The sequence below is a fragment of the Cetorhinus maximus genome, chromosome 2, assembly GCF_964194155.1.
Source record: "Cetorhinus maximus chromosome 2, sCetMax3.hap1.1, whole genome shotgun sequence".
NCBI lineage: Eukaryota > Metazoa > Chordata > Chondrichthyes > Lamniformes > Cetorhinidae > Cetorhinus > Cetorhinus maximus.
Window position 1 is genome coordinate 90,796,196 of NC_135880.1, and position 15,427 is coordinate 90,811,622.

Consider the following 15,427-nt stretch of genomic DNA (forward strand, 5'->3'; position numbering starts at 1 on the left):
CCCGGAGTCTCCTGGGTGGATGGGCCTGGAATGAGCATCTGCTGATCCTCCTCCCTATGGGTGCCCGAGGGTCCCTGGCTGACTCCTTGAGGAGAAGTAACTGGAGTGAGATCGAGCTGCCCTGCACCCCTCTCATATACACATTGTTGGAGGCCAACTACGGCGTCAGCGATGGAGTTCAGCCTGCGCAGCAGTGCAGGACCTTGTCTTCAATGAAGGTGCCTTCCAATTCCTCTCCAAAGGTTTCTTCAGGCCTTGATTGAAGGCCCTGGGTAGTGGGCGCCATCGGCTGTTTCCCAGATGTGCCTGCGAAAGCAAGGAGAGATAATTAGTGCATGGAAGGGGACACATCACTCACAGCATGGTTGTCTGTTGGATTTTGCACTGCTGGATCCTCACTTGGTAGAGCACTGCTGACCTGACCGTCAGCACAGAAAAAGTCCGGATCCTTGGCGGCCAGCTGGATGGCTCTATTTTCAAAGTCCATGAGGACCTTTATTTCAGGCATTCCTCCATCAGTTTGCGGCCTCTCCCTGTTGTTGTGTGCCAGCTTGTCCTGCATGAATACAGATGGAGAGAGTGGAAGCAGGATGCCTGCCAGGCCAGATGATAAGTATGCCTGGCATGTGTGGGTGGTGAGTGGTGCCATGAACGGGATGAGGACAATGAAGGTGCGTATGAGAGAATGAATTGTGATGTCCCTTAAACTGCCAGTGAGTGAGATCCCTGTGGATGTGTGATGGGTTTGTGAGTGTATGAGTTGAAAGTGATGGGAAGAGTAACTTACTCTGGTGGAACAGAAGAGAACATTCATCCTCTTTCGGCACTGGGTGGCTGTCCTCTTTTGCAGGGCGTTGGCACTGACCACCACTGCCACTGCCTTCCAAGCTGGATTGGTGATGTTGCTGCCTCTCCTGTGGCCAGAACAGTGGTAGAAGACATCCTGGTGGGTCTCCACTGCGTCCAAAAGGCGCTCAAGGGACTGTCATTAAACCTGGTGGGGGGGCTGCAGTCTTCTTGCCTTTTGGGGCCATATCTTCTGTATAGCAGTCGTGGGCTGGAAGCACTGAGAGACGTGCACGCGGCTGCACTTAAAATATGGTGCCTGTTGTGATGAAGCGGTGAAGTGATGGCACAGCAGGCAAATGGAGAGCCTGCCCGCCATGGAACCAGTGTGTTTCCCAGGAATGCATTATTAATGAGGTGGGATCGGGACGATATGGCAAGAAAATCCACCATTGCGACCGGTGGGTAAAACGTTCTTTCTTCTTGCCTGTTATCTCACTTATTGCAAATCTGGGACAATTCCACCCAATATCTCCCACAATTTCAAGGTCTCATGTTTTATTATGTTTTGTTGAATTTGTAGTCAAAATTCAGGAGAATGACTTAAGTGCATCAATTTCTCCTTTCTACATAAAGCATGTAGTGCATTTGGACATTGCTGTTACTATGGAAACCAAGGGAATATAAATTCTTAGCTCACTTGGCACACTCCAACTTTAATACTGCCACGAGTGTACCAGGAAATCCAGGTACCATATATATGAGGGGTCTGCCTATTGTTGGAGCCTTTGTCAGCCCTTCACAAGGACAGTGGCATCAGAAGGGTCAAGCTTAGGGGTCAGGATTCCCAAAACTGGAATATCTTGTTTCCCTGCTAATCACAATGACTTGGTGCAGAATGAATAATTGTCAGTAAAAGATGGAAGTAGACCACACCTCTGGCTTGGAGCAATGAAGGAAAAGGAGGCAATTTTTAAAAACCATGTTACTGTCGATCCCTCCAGAGTGGGCGCCGTATTCTGTAAACTCTGGGGAACCAGTATACTGCAGAGAGTGAGGGTACAGTACAAAGCAAGCAATGGGGATGCCGTGCTCTGCAAACTCTGGGGGTACACCGCAGGCTCTAGGGTACAGAACACTGCAGGTAGAGTATATTGTGGACTCTGGAAATAACATATACTGCAAACTCTGAGCACACCCTGGAACTCACTGTCTGAAAGAGTGGTGGAGGCAGTAACCCTCATAACGTTTAAGAATTATTTGGATGTGCACTTGCAATGCCATGGCATACAAAACTATGAGCCTAGTACTAGAAAATGGGATTAGAATAGTTAGGTACTTGTTTAACCTGCACAAACTTGATGGGCTGAATGGCCTTTTTCTGTGCTGCAGACCTCTATGACTACAGTACACTGCCATCTCTGAGAGTACAGTACACCATAGACTTTGGTGTACTTTGTTGGGGGGAGGGGGCCTCCAGTACATTGCAGGTACAGTATATCCACAACTCCAAAGATACAGAATATCACAGACTCTGGGATACAGTATACTGCAGACTCTGGGGGTACAGTACACTACAAACTCTGGGGGTACAGTATTTTATTCATTCATGGGATGGGGGCATCACTGGCTAGGCCAGCATTTATTGCCCATCCCTAATTGCCCTTGAGGGCTACGTGTCACAGGTAGGGCAGACCAGGTAAGATTTCTTTAGTGAACCAGATGGGTTTTTATGACAATCAACAATGGTTTCTTGGTCATCATTAGATTTCTAATTCCAGATTGTTTATTGAATTCAAATTTCACTGTGGTGGGATTTGAACCCTGGTCCCCAGAGCATTACCCTGGGTCTCTGGATTACTAGTCCAGTGACAATACACTACGCCACCAGCTACCCTATACCAAAAGCACTGGGGGTACAGTATACTGCAGACTCTGGGGTACAGTATATCACAGATTCTGGGGGTAAACTATATCACAGACTCTGGGGGACAGTATATCACAGACTCTGGGGGTGCAGTATATCAGATTCTGAGGGTACAGTATACTGCAGACTCTGGGGGTACAGTATATAATAGATTCTAGGGGTAAACTATATCACAGGCTCTGGGGGTACAGTATATCATAGATTCTAGGGGTACAGTTGTTAAAATCTCTATAGTGACCAATAACATTTTTTAAAGAGCTGAATTTCCCAGCAATCAATGGAAAGAAACTGTAGGACAAGATTGTATATTTTTAGTCTCTTACTGTAACAAACAAACTGAAACTAACATAGATCAAACATGGCCTAACAGGCAACTGATAACACCAAACTACAGAAAAGGTACTTTTGCATTAACTAATTAGAAATAAGCCGCACTAAATATTTTTACTTTATGCCACGCTTCTGACAGAAATGTTGCAATAGGTAAATTCCCAGTTATTCCCAGCTGTCCAGCAGGCTCACTTCACCCTGCCATATCAGGCCAAATCTTCCAGTGTCCATTGGAAATCATTCCACTCAGTCTGAGTATTCCCGAACAGACTTCCGTCTTCAAGACCCACCTCAGTGACTCATTATTCCTTAAAGCCCCAAAAGTCCCATCAGCCCTGTCCCCTTCCTTTTGAATTGATAATCAGCTTTTACAAGCGTTCTGCTTAGTTGGTAACACAGGAACAGTTCACCCTGCTCCTCACAGCAGGAGCTGCTACTTTTCCACACAACAGTAAACCCTCTGTCTTTCTTTTGCTGTGTCTCTGTGCCTCCAAATAGCAGCTGTCACTTTTTCTGTGTCAAGGTGTGAAAATAGTCACTTGCTTTTCAATAGGTTTGGGTTTGGGTTTCTTTCCCCATGACAACAAGATCACATGAGCCTGCCTCCAGGCAGAGCTTCACTATCCAGAGCATTCTGTTTCACCTTAAGTTGAAGGAGCCATTTTAAAACATAATTCTCTTGGAAAGTTAAACATTCATAACACATTGTGCTGAATCTTCGGCTCGGTGAGAGGGGGCGGGGCCCGCTCGCCGAGGCGTAACATGATGCGGGGTGACATCGGGCGTGCGTCCTGACATCACTGCGCGTCATTTAGATTTTCAGCTTGCCAGACGTGTAGCCGAGTTAGCTGCTTTCCCGCCGAACTGTCAAAGGCCTGTTAACTAATTAAGCCTATTGAGAAAGCTGCCTGTCCAACCTTAAGGTTAATGGGCAGGTGAAGAGCCCAGGCGGTCTTCGCATTTTTCATGGAACCTCATCCAAGGGCGGGATGAGGTTTCATGAATGATTTAAAATTTTCGGAAAAATTTTTATTAAAACTAATGCACATGTCCCAGCTCATGAGGGGACATGTCATAAAAAATTTTAAAACACTTTATTGAACTGTTAAAACTTAAAACTAATCTCCCTGGGGCACCCTTGTGCCTCTGGGAGATTTCTGCACTCTTTCGTGCGCATGCATGAAAGAGCACACTCCCAACTCAGGGAACCCCCTCCAGCACAGGGAGCGCTCAGCGCTTCCGGGCGTGTGTCATGCTGGGTGGGCTTTAATTGGCCTGCCCACATAAAATGGTGGCACAGGCCCGATCAAGGGCGCCAATCGGGTCCATGCCCACCCAAGCCCACCTCCGCACAACCCCCCCAATGGGAGGAAAATTCTACCCAGTATATCACAGACACTAGGGGTTTAGTACACTGCAGACTCTGTGGATACAGTACATTGCAAACTCTGAGTTACAGTACACTGCAGATTCTGGGGGTACAGTATACTGCAGACTCTGGGGGTGCAGAACACTGCAGACTCTGGGGGTACAGTATACCGCAGACTCTGCGGGTACAGAACACTGCAGACTCTGGGGGTACAGTATACCTCAGACTCAGGGGGTACAGTATACTGCAGACTCTGGGGTACAGTATGCCACAGACTCTGGGGGTACAGTATACCGCAGACTCTGGGGGTACAGTATACCACAGATTCTAGGGTACAGTATGCCGCAGACTCTGAAGGTACGGTATACCCCAGATTCTGAGGGTACGGTATACTGCAGACTCTGGGAGTACAGTATACCGCAGACTCTGGGGGTACAGTAGGCTTCAGATTCTGGGGGTACAGTATGCCGTAGACTCCGGGGGTACAGTATACTGCAGACTCTGGGGGTACGGTATACCGCAGACTCTGGGGGTACAGTAGGCTTCAGACTCTAGGAGTACAGTATATGACAGACTCTGGGGGTATATAGTGTACTGCAAATCCTGGAGGTACAGTATACCATAGACTCTAGGGGTACAGTACACTGCAGACTCTGGGGATACTTCAGACTTGGAGATAAAGTACAGTGCAAACCCTGGAGGCACAGCACACTGCAGATTTGTTGTGTATAGTATACCACAGAAGCTGGAGATAAAATATGTTACAGATTCTTGGGTAGAGTATGCTGCAGGTTCTTTGGGTACAGTGGTGCAAACTCCAGGGACCCAACACACATCAGACCCTAGGGATGGAGTATACCACAGACTTTGGGGAGGTACAATATATCACAGGTGCTGGAGCAATAGGCACTGCAGACTTTGGGGTACATTATATGGCAGACTCTGGGGTTACAGTATACTGTAAACTCTGGGCATACAGTATATTGCAGACTTTGTGGGTACAGTACATTGCAACCTCTGGGAGCTCCCAGGCACTCAACGATACCCACATAAGCGCAGGATCCTATTACTGATAATTATATGATGGAACTTCCCATGAATCCAGAACATCTGCCAAGGTCAGCAGCAGAGGTTTCCATGGGAGCAGCCCCAGGGTTGTCACCAGGTTTACAGAACCACAGGTTTTCAGGGGCCAACGTGTGGGTGCAGGTCCTGGTCTATCGCCCCCAAATTGACTTTAACAAATCTGGTAGCTGGAACTTGAAAGCACTTATATAGATCCACATAAGAGTGATTTTACAGAGCCTTGTCTTTTGGCAGCATTTCAGTAACTTAGTCACGTGTTTTTCATGATTTCCATCCATAAAGTGCTTGCGACTTCTGAAAAGATGTGTAACCTGATTTTTGAGACTAACAAACGCAGCATTGAGTTGCAAATTAGTGATGCAATCTGAAATATTGAGAAGTTCTCTCATTGCGGGTGGAAAATCATAGGTTGGGACAAATTCTTCATCCTTCATCACTGGGTCAAAATCCTAGAACCTAATGGCATTGTGGCAGTTACATCATCACATGCATTGCAGCACTTCAACAGCAGGCTTATCAGCACCAACTTCTAAAGGGCAATAAATGTTGGCCTTGCAAATGATGCTCATATCATGATAATGCTATTAGCTATAAAGACATGGCTTCAGGCCAAAAACACAAACTGACAATTAATACTGACACAATCCCAAAGAAGAATAGTAAGTATATTTGCTGATCATCTTGCTGAGGAAAAAAACCCTCAGCTTCTAGAGATAGAATCATTACAACACAGAAGGAGGCCATTTAGCCAATCGAGTCCTTGCTGGATCTTTGTAAAGCAATCCAGAAATTCCCATTCCCACCCATCCCTGTAGCCCTGCAAAGCTTATTTCCCTCAAGTGCTTAACCAACTTTCCTTTGAAATCACTGATCGTCTCTGCTTCCACCAGCCTCCTAAGTACCTAGTTGCAGGTCATTACCACCTGCTGCGTAAACATTTTCTTCCTCGCATCCCCACTGCATCTCTTGCCAAAAATTTTAAATCTGAGCCCTCAGTCCTTTTACCATCATCTAATGGGAACAGTTTTTCTTCAGAGTTTTTCTTTTGACTAGGCACTTTACAACCTTCCGGGCTGAATATTGAATTCAACAACTTTAGATTTTAAACTCCCCCTCCCCCCATTCCCACCCCGTTTCTTCCCCCTCCCTTTTGTTTTTTTTCAATAATTTATATAGATTTTTCTTTTCCCACCTATTTCCATTATTTTTAAATCTACAACTAATACCTTGTCAGTCTTTCCACCCCACCCCCACTAGAGCTGTACCTTGAGTGTCCTGCCATCCATTCTTAATTAGCACTTTTCTTAGATAATATCACCACCTTCAACACCTCTTTGATCCTTTTGTCTGTGACATCTTTTGATTATTAGCTCCTATCACTGCTTGCTTGTCCCTACAACCACCCCACCCTCAACTTCTCTCCCCCCACCCCCCACCTTAAACCAGCTTATATTTCACCCCTCTCCTAACTATACTTCAGTTCTGTTGAAGGGTCATGTGGACTCGAAACGTCGACTCTTTTCTTCTCCACCGATGCTGCCAGACCTGCTGAATTTTTCGAGGTAATTCTGTTTTTGTTTTACAGTTTTTCTTTGTCTACCCTATCTAAACCTGTCATAACCTTGTGCAGCTCTATCAAACCTCCTTTTAATCCCCTTTGCTCTAAGAATAACAGCCCCAGCTTCTCAAACCTCACCTTATAGATAAATTTCCTCATCTTTCCCCATTACCAACACCTCTTGGGAACACTTTGCTACATCTTCATATGCTAAAAGCACTATATAAATGCAAGTTGTTGTTGATTTCCTCTAAAGAGCACAGCCAACAGCAGACCAACCAGGTGAACAAGTGCAGTTAGCTACATTCCAGTAGCTTAAAAGAGCCTGCTGAGCCTGAAATATGACAAAGATCACTGCCTTTCATTATCTCACACTGGTTTTGTCTCAACTGTTACGTATTCAGCAGGCTATATTCTGCAACTGAATAGAATTAATTGGGTCGTTCTATCAGAATGCAAAATGTTATAAATAGTACTTAGAGGATTAAATACACCAAAGAAATTGGAAACAGGTGTTATTCACTATGGGTCATTCAACCAATATTGCACAGCAGATGCCACTTTGACTAGTTGCAGACCACAAGTGAGTCAGTACAACTGAATATTATAAATTATAGGTTCTGAAGGTACTACAGAAGAAAAATAAGAAAAGATTTGGTAGAGAGGAACCATCAAATAAGGAGAAATACTTATGTCATTGACACTGCCAGAATAACATTTCAATATTCAAATATTCCACGCTGGCAAATATGTTGATAACTCAAATACAAGTTTTACAAGTGGGACATGTCCTTGTCATAACTTAAGTTGTAGGTTAGCAATTAAATGTGACAACATGTGGAAGGAATTTCTCCTCTTTCTTGCATATAGGTTGGGGTCTATCACTGATTTATATTGGAACTCAAGTTTGCTAAATCTGATTAATTGTTTTAAAATTGTCTCCACAATTGTCATAAGTGGAGGCATTTCCTTCCCACCTGTATCCTCTCACCCACAAACCTTCTCAACATTTCATAGAGATAATTCTTCCCCATGCAGTTCACAAAGGCACTATTTTGCCCTCGTCTTCCTCCCAACTCACAGGGGCATATCTCTTCCTCCAATTCATCCCTTACCACCATTCGGACTATCACTTACAGCTGTTGTTTTTCTTAAGGATCTAATACCTGTTGTCATATGGAGGTGGGAATTCTTGATCTCTCAAAAGTGTCACAAGATTAGTAATTCCCACCTACCCACAATGGCCATCTTTACTTCTATCTGACATTGCTTCCTGCCATAAATTTTTATTCCAATATAATGTCTTCAACATGCAAAAGAAATCAATCACAAGTCGTAGCATCAGAAGTATCAAGTAGGATGTAGCAGCAACAATGAGTGGGAGCTTTGCAACTGACTGTGGTGGCTCATGCAGTGACCTTAGAGCAGCACAGAAAGTTAAATTCCCCATTGGTGTTTACCTGAAAATTTCAATGCTTGAGAAATTGCACCCAAACTGTGCTTGAAATTGCAGTTAAAACTCAAGTTTCCACTAAATTCATTTGTATAATCACAAATGTAAAATCTGACATGAAACAACACAATCAGGCAATGCAATAGAATGCAATTGTTTCTTTCTTTTTGTTCCATGTATTAAGAGTGGTAACCTCGTGGAGTTTTATCAATATTGCTGAAAATGGGTTTATCAGCAAAAACAAGCATTTGTTATGAAAGCACCCAGTCCTCCATCAGTAAAGGATTCAAAATTATTGAAATGATTTTAAAAAAGTAAACTGAACCATATAATAGTTTCATTGGGATAGGCTGGTCAGTTTCTTAATAAATAACATTTTTTTTGATGTGGAAAAAAAGCTTAGTATCTACTTGTGTGCCTAAGAAAATGAGTGCAACTTGAAGAACCTTTGTTGTGTGTGCCTGCATGCCATTGTAATGTAAAAGTGCTCGGCATAGCGAGGGTTAACATGGGACTGGAGAATAGCACCATTCACGGTATGGTGTATAGGGCAGAATTTTCCTAAAATTGCACTAAGTGCGGTAGCGGGTGGGTAAAATGGAGTCCTACCTGCTGATGAAAATGGCAGGTTTTCACATTTTCATTTCTTCCCGAGCCCTCCTCATTAGTTATGCATTCCCAGGAAACACGCCGTTTCCATGGTGGACGGGCTCTCATTCGCCAGCTCGCCATCACCCTGCTGTTGCATCACACCGGCCTCCATCTTTAAAATGCAGCCGCCAGCAAAGCGCTCATCGCCACCAACTCACCACCGCTGTCTGGGAGACATGGCCAGCAAAGGAAAAAAGACTGCAGCCCCCGCTTCAACGACGGGTCCCTCGAGCGATTGCTGGATGTCATGGAGGTCTGACGGGATTTGTTCTACCTCCGCTCTGGCCACACGATGGGTAGCAATGTCATCAACCCAGCTTGGGAGATGGTGACAGCAGTGATCAGCACGAACGCCCTGTAGAGGAGGACAGCCCCCAAGCGCCACAAAAGGATGCATGATCTCCTCTGTTCTGCCAGGGTAAATCACTCTTTTCATCACTTCCAACTCACACACTCACAAACCCATCGCACATCCACAGGGCCCTCACTCACTGCCAGTGCACGTGACATCACCATTCACTCTTTCACACACACCATCATTGTCCTCATCCCATCCATGGGACCACTCACCATCCACACAGGCCAGGCATACTTACCATCTGGCCAGGCAGGGATCCCGATATACTCTCCCCATCTCTAGCCATGCAAGACAAACTAGCTCACAAGAGGAGGGAAAGATCATAGACAGGTGGAGGGATGCCGGAGATCAAAGTTCTGACAGAATTCAAAAACAGAGCCATCCAGCTGGCCGGCGATGACCGGGACTGGTCCTGTGCTGACGGTGAGGTCGGCACTGGTCTACAACGTGAAGATCCAGCAGTGCAACATCAGACAACCATGCCCTGAGTGATGTGTCCTCTTTCACAGGCCACTGCTATGCACTATTTATCTCCCCTTGCTTTCGCAGGCACATCTGCCAAACAGCCAACAAAGCCCATGACCCAGGGCCTCCAATCAAGCTCTGTAAACACCTCTGAAGAGGAATCTGAAGGCACCCTCTCTGAGGACCCATCACAGCACTCACCCACACCCTCCGCCAGCGCAGAGACACACACCTTGGTGGGACCTAGCTTTAGAGTAGCCTTGGGATCACAATCTGGTGAGCACATCACACTTTCTGGTCCAGGTGGAGGCAGGGACGTCCCAGGTCCCCGGCATTGGGAGGACTGCGGGAGGCCAGAACATTACTGAGTCCGAGTCAGGTGATGAGCCTCTGGACTCGGTCATGTCACAGTTGCTGGAGCTGCAAAGGCAAGCTCGGGAACATCAGGAAGGGATGTCCGCTGCACTCCTCAGATTGCAAGGCACAATGGAGGAGTCCGTCCATCTTCACTCTGAGGTGATAGCGCCGGCATTGCAACGCACCGAGGTCGACACTGGCAGGATGGCAGCCGTCATGGAGACCTTGGTCCAGGACGTCGCTCCTGCACTGCTGCACAGGCTGAACTCCATCACTGATGCCATATTTGGCCTCTAACAGTGTGTACGTGAGAGGGGTGCTGGTCAGCTCGATCTCGCTCCAGCTACCCCTTCTGCTCATGGAGTCAGCCAGGGGCCCTCGGGCACCCAGAGGGAGGAGGATCAGCAGGTGCATACTCTGGGTCCATCCACCCAGGTGACTCTGGGAGTGCCCAGCCCATCCGAATCCTATCTCCCTGTGACCTCCACAGATCCAACTTCACAGGCTGAGAAGAGTTGCCATTACTACACAGCAGGACCCTGAAAGCAGGCTGGGGCCACCAAGTTTTGGTCCTCCAGACGAAGCCCACCAAAGTCATCATAGACAGGGTGTAACAGTCAGCAGGCTGCTTCCAACTCTGCTGTGGATGTCCGGGGAGCACCAAGATGTAGCGGCAGCATTAGGATAGTTAAGAAGAATTAGTTGCACAGCCTGGGCACGGGTGTTAATCACTTGTACATAATGTTCACAATTGTCAATAAACTCCCAAGAATGTCTCCCTGCCTATGGCTTCTTGTTCTGATGAGCAGTGTTCTTGTCACTGAGATGTGAAACCTTTCTGCACAAGGTAAAAGGCAGGTGTCTCAGTCCAGGGTCTCTTCCCTGTGCTCTGTGCGGCCTTCAGACCAAAGTGGTGGTCCAGCCTCAGACTCCCTGGAAACATTACTGATGCCTGCGCCTCGGCAGTGCTGGTCATTGCTGCCAGAATGTAGTGGGCAGGCACCACAGAGTTGTCTCATACATTCGGTGTGCTCTTAGCACCTTTAAGGTGGGGCTGGCCCCCATCACATCAGCATCTGTGACCAGTGATGCTGAGCACCAGCTCCTGAAGGTCTGAGGTGCTGAAGGCAGACACAGCATCAGATGCATCTAAAGTTTCATGGCTGCGTCTCTGAGATGGCCCTGATCATGGAGCGCAAGCAAGCTCCCCTCGGCCAGACAGGAGTCAGACATTCTCAGAGGCTATGTGAAAATCAATGGTGTGTCCTCACTGCATGTTGTCATCATCCTCCTGTGACCGAACGACTATTAGGGCTTCCACTGCATCTCCATGACAGGAGCATTCTCTCAGAGGGTATTGGCACTGCCATAAGCCAGACTGGAGTCAAACGTTTGCAACTGCGATGTGAGGATCCAAGGGGACACGTCACTGCATTTCGTTATCATCCTCCACAAATCTGGCAGCTATGAGGGCCTCCCAAGTGTGCCTGCCTCATCTATCCAGTGCGAGAGCCTCATCTCCATTGTCATCACCACCGAGAACCCTCTTGCCCTCATCCCCGTCGGCATCCTCCTCATTGGAGATGGCATGCAGCTCCTTCTTCTCCTCAGCCAGCTCCTCTCCACGTTACAGTGCCAGGTTGTAAAGGGCGTAGCAGACGATGCGTGACACCCTCTGCAGACTGTATTGCAGAGCTCCACCAGACTGGTCCAGGCACCAGAACCTCATCTTCAGCATCCCGATGGTTTGCTCCACCAAGTTGTGAGCTGCTGCATGAGCCTCATTATGGCATCGCTCTGCTGCAGTCTGAGGCCGCCGCACGGGTGTCATCAGCCACGGCCTCTGCGGGTAGCCCTTGTCCCCAAGGAGCCAGCCCTGCAGCATCTGTGGACTCTGAAAGACTGCAGGGATCTGCAAGCGACTCCCGGATGTAAGTGTCATGCACACTCCCTGGAAACGATGCGCACACCTGCAGGATGCGTTTCTGGTGGTCGCACACCAGCTGCACGTTCAGTGAGTGGAATCCCTTGTGTTTGATGAAGTCCATCGAGTGTAGCAACGGAGACCTGAGCACCACATGAGTGCAGTCAATTGCACCCTTGCATCCTGGCTGTCCCAGTCCCGGGCGAAATGCACAAAGTTGTGTGCCATGTAAGATGGCATCTGTGACCTCATGGATGCATTTGTGGGTGGTGGATTGTGAAATCCCACAGAGGTCACCTGTGGAGCCCTGAAAGGAGCCACTGGCATAGAAATTGAGCGCCGCAGTCACTTTCACAGCCACTGGCAGCGGATGCCCTCCATGTCCCTTTGGCACCAAGTCCTGCAGTAAGTGGCAGATGTGAGCTACCAGGTCCCTAGACATGCTCAGTCTTCGGCGACACTGATTCTCAGTCATCTGCAGGAATGGCAGGCGGCGTCTATAGACCCTGGATGTTGCTAGGCGCCGACCAGCCACAGCTCGCTGTCGCTCCTGGGCAGTGTGTGCGGGAACCTCTGCTGCCCCTTCTTCCTGAGGTTGCTGCTCCTACCTTTGCGCAGCCAGGAGCCTCGGTCACTCCCTCCTCCGTCTTCTTCACTCTTTGTAGGCCATCAGGCATACAGCTAGGTCACCAGGATCCATGATCCTGATGTGGTCCTCCTGCAGCATGAAAGAGAGAGAGAGACGTGGTTATCATGGCTGTACTTAGCACCTTTCCTGGCCCTGTGTGACCGTCCCTTAATGCTTCCCGGAGAGTGCTGGTCACCCCTCGGATGGCCAGAGATGATTGCGCTGCATGGCTGTCCTGTCAACCTGTGACGTAGGGACACTGGTCCAAACCGGGATGCTGAGATTGCAAGGGGCTGTGAGCACCTCCAGCAGTGACTGCTACATGGCCAGCGCTGGCGAGGAGATTGTACAATGTGAGCAGTCCAACTGCTCCACAGTCCAATAAAGTGGTGGCAGACTCGAATTCTGTGCTGGGGGTGTGGGGAGGGCAGGGTTGGGAGTGGGGGTAACGTAAGGAGTGCTTGGTGGCCCTTTGGTGCCTCCGTGTTGCTTGCATGGGTGGGCAGGCTAGGAGCCTGATCCCAATCATATCACTGTGGCTGTGCTTGATGTAGTTGCAGAGGCATGGTCAGTTTGTACAGGTGTCCCTAATGCATGGTCACTCACCTTGCTTACCCTGTCCCCTACCTCAATTGCCTGTGCACAGGTTGCAATGCCAGGGCAGCATTTGACCCCGTCCCCCTCAGAAGTCGCCTCTAAGGCTGGCCAGCACTTGCCCCTAGACACCATCTCCCCACTCAACAGTTGCCTCCGAGGCCAGGCATCAGTTGCACCCCAAAACAAAAACAGAATTACCTGGAAAAACTCAGCAGGTCTGGCAGCATCGGTGGAGAAGAAAAGAGTCGACGTTTTGGATCCACACGACCCTTCAACAGAACAGTTCTGCTGAAGGGTCGTGTGGACCCGAAACGTCGACTCTTTTCTTCTCCACCGATGCTGCCAGACCTGCTGAGTTTTTCCAGGTAATTCTGTTTTTGTTTTGGATTTCCAGCATCCGCAGTAGTTTTTTGTTTTTATCAGTTGCACCCCCCCCCCACCATCCCTGAGCCCTGTAAACAACGGGTGAGCTGTGGAGAACGCTGCTGCTCACTCACCTCAGTTCCCCCAAAGTGAAGGCTGCCAAGTGCACGTCGCCTGCGTGTTGTTGTGAAACACATCGCCGTGCTTTCCCACCGATGTGGACTGACGATACAGCGAGGTTCCAAGAGCCTGGCGGGATGGCCTTTTAATTATATGCCAATGCATTACAATTAGCTCCCCGCCGTCCAATGGTGGGAAACTCGGCCTGCCATCGGCGGGCTGAGCAGACGATTGCGACCTGCCTTCACGCCGTTGTGAAGCAGGTCACGCCATATTTTCCACGCACACCATCTATCACACCCGCCGCCAGCGGGCTCGGGAAATTCCACCCATAGCGTCACATGGTAATAGACTCAGATGACAGCTTAGAAGGAACCTGCATGGGAGCAGCACCATGCATGGCAGTAACTGGGATTTGTACATTAGAGCATAAGAACATAAGAAATAGGAGCAGGAGTAGGCCATTCAGCCCCTCAAGCCTGACTCGCCATTCAATAAGACCATGGCTGATCTGCCCCAGGCCTCAGCTCCCCTTTTGTGTCAGCTCCTTGTAACCCTCAACTCCCCGATATTTCAAAAATCTATCTACCTCCTCTTTAAATACTTTCAGTGATCTAGTCTCCACAACCCTCTGAGGTAGAGAATTCCAGACATTCACTACCCTCTGAGAGAAGAAATTCCTTTGCATCTCAGTTTTAAATGGGTGTCTCCTTATTCTGTAACTATGTCCCTTAGTTCGAGATTCCCCCACCAGTGGAAACATTTTCTCAACATCTACCCTGTCAAGCCCCCTCAGAATCTTGTACCTTTCAATAAGATCACCCCTCATTTTTCTAAACTCTAATGAATAAAGGCCTAACCTCTTTAGCCATTCTTGACAACTCGACCTCTTCATCCTAGGAATCATCCTAGTGAATCTCTTTTGAACTGCCTCCAATGCTAGTATATCCTTTCTTAAATACAGGGTCCAAAACTGTACACAGTAGTCCAGGTGCGGCCTCACCAATACCCTGTACAGTTGTAACAAGACTTTTCTATTTTTAAACACCAACCCCCTAGCAATACGGGCCGAAATTCCATTTGCATTCTTAATTACTTGCTGCACCTGCATGCTAAATTTTTGTGTTTCATGCACAAGAAAACCCAGATCCCTCCGTGCTGCATTTTTTTGGAGTCTCTCTCCATTTAAATAATATTCTGTCTTCTGATTTTTCCTACCAAAGTGCATGACTTTACACTTTCCTACATTAGCCTCCATCTGCCAAGTTTTTGCCCACTCACTCAGCCATCTATATCCTCTTGCAGACTCCTTATGCCCTCATCACAATATGCCCTTTCACCTATTTTTGTATCGTCAGCAAATTTAGATACATTACACTCTGCCCCCTCCTCCAAGTCACTAAAATGGATAGTAAATAATTGAGGCCCTAGGACTGATCCTTGTAGCACTCCACT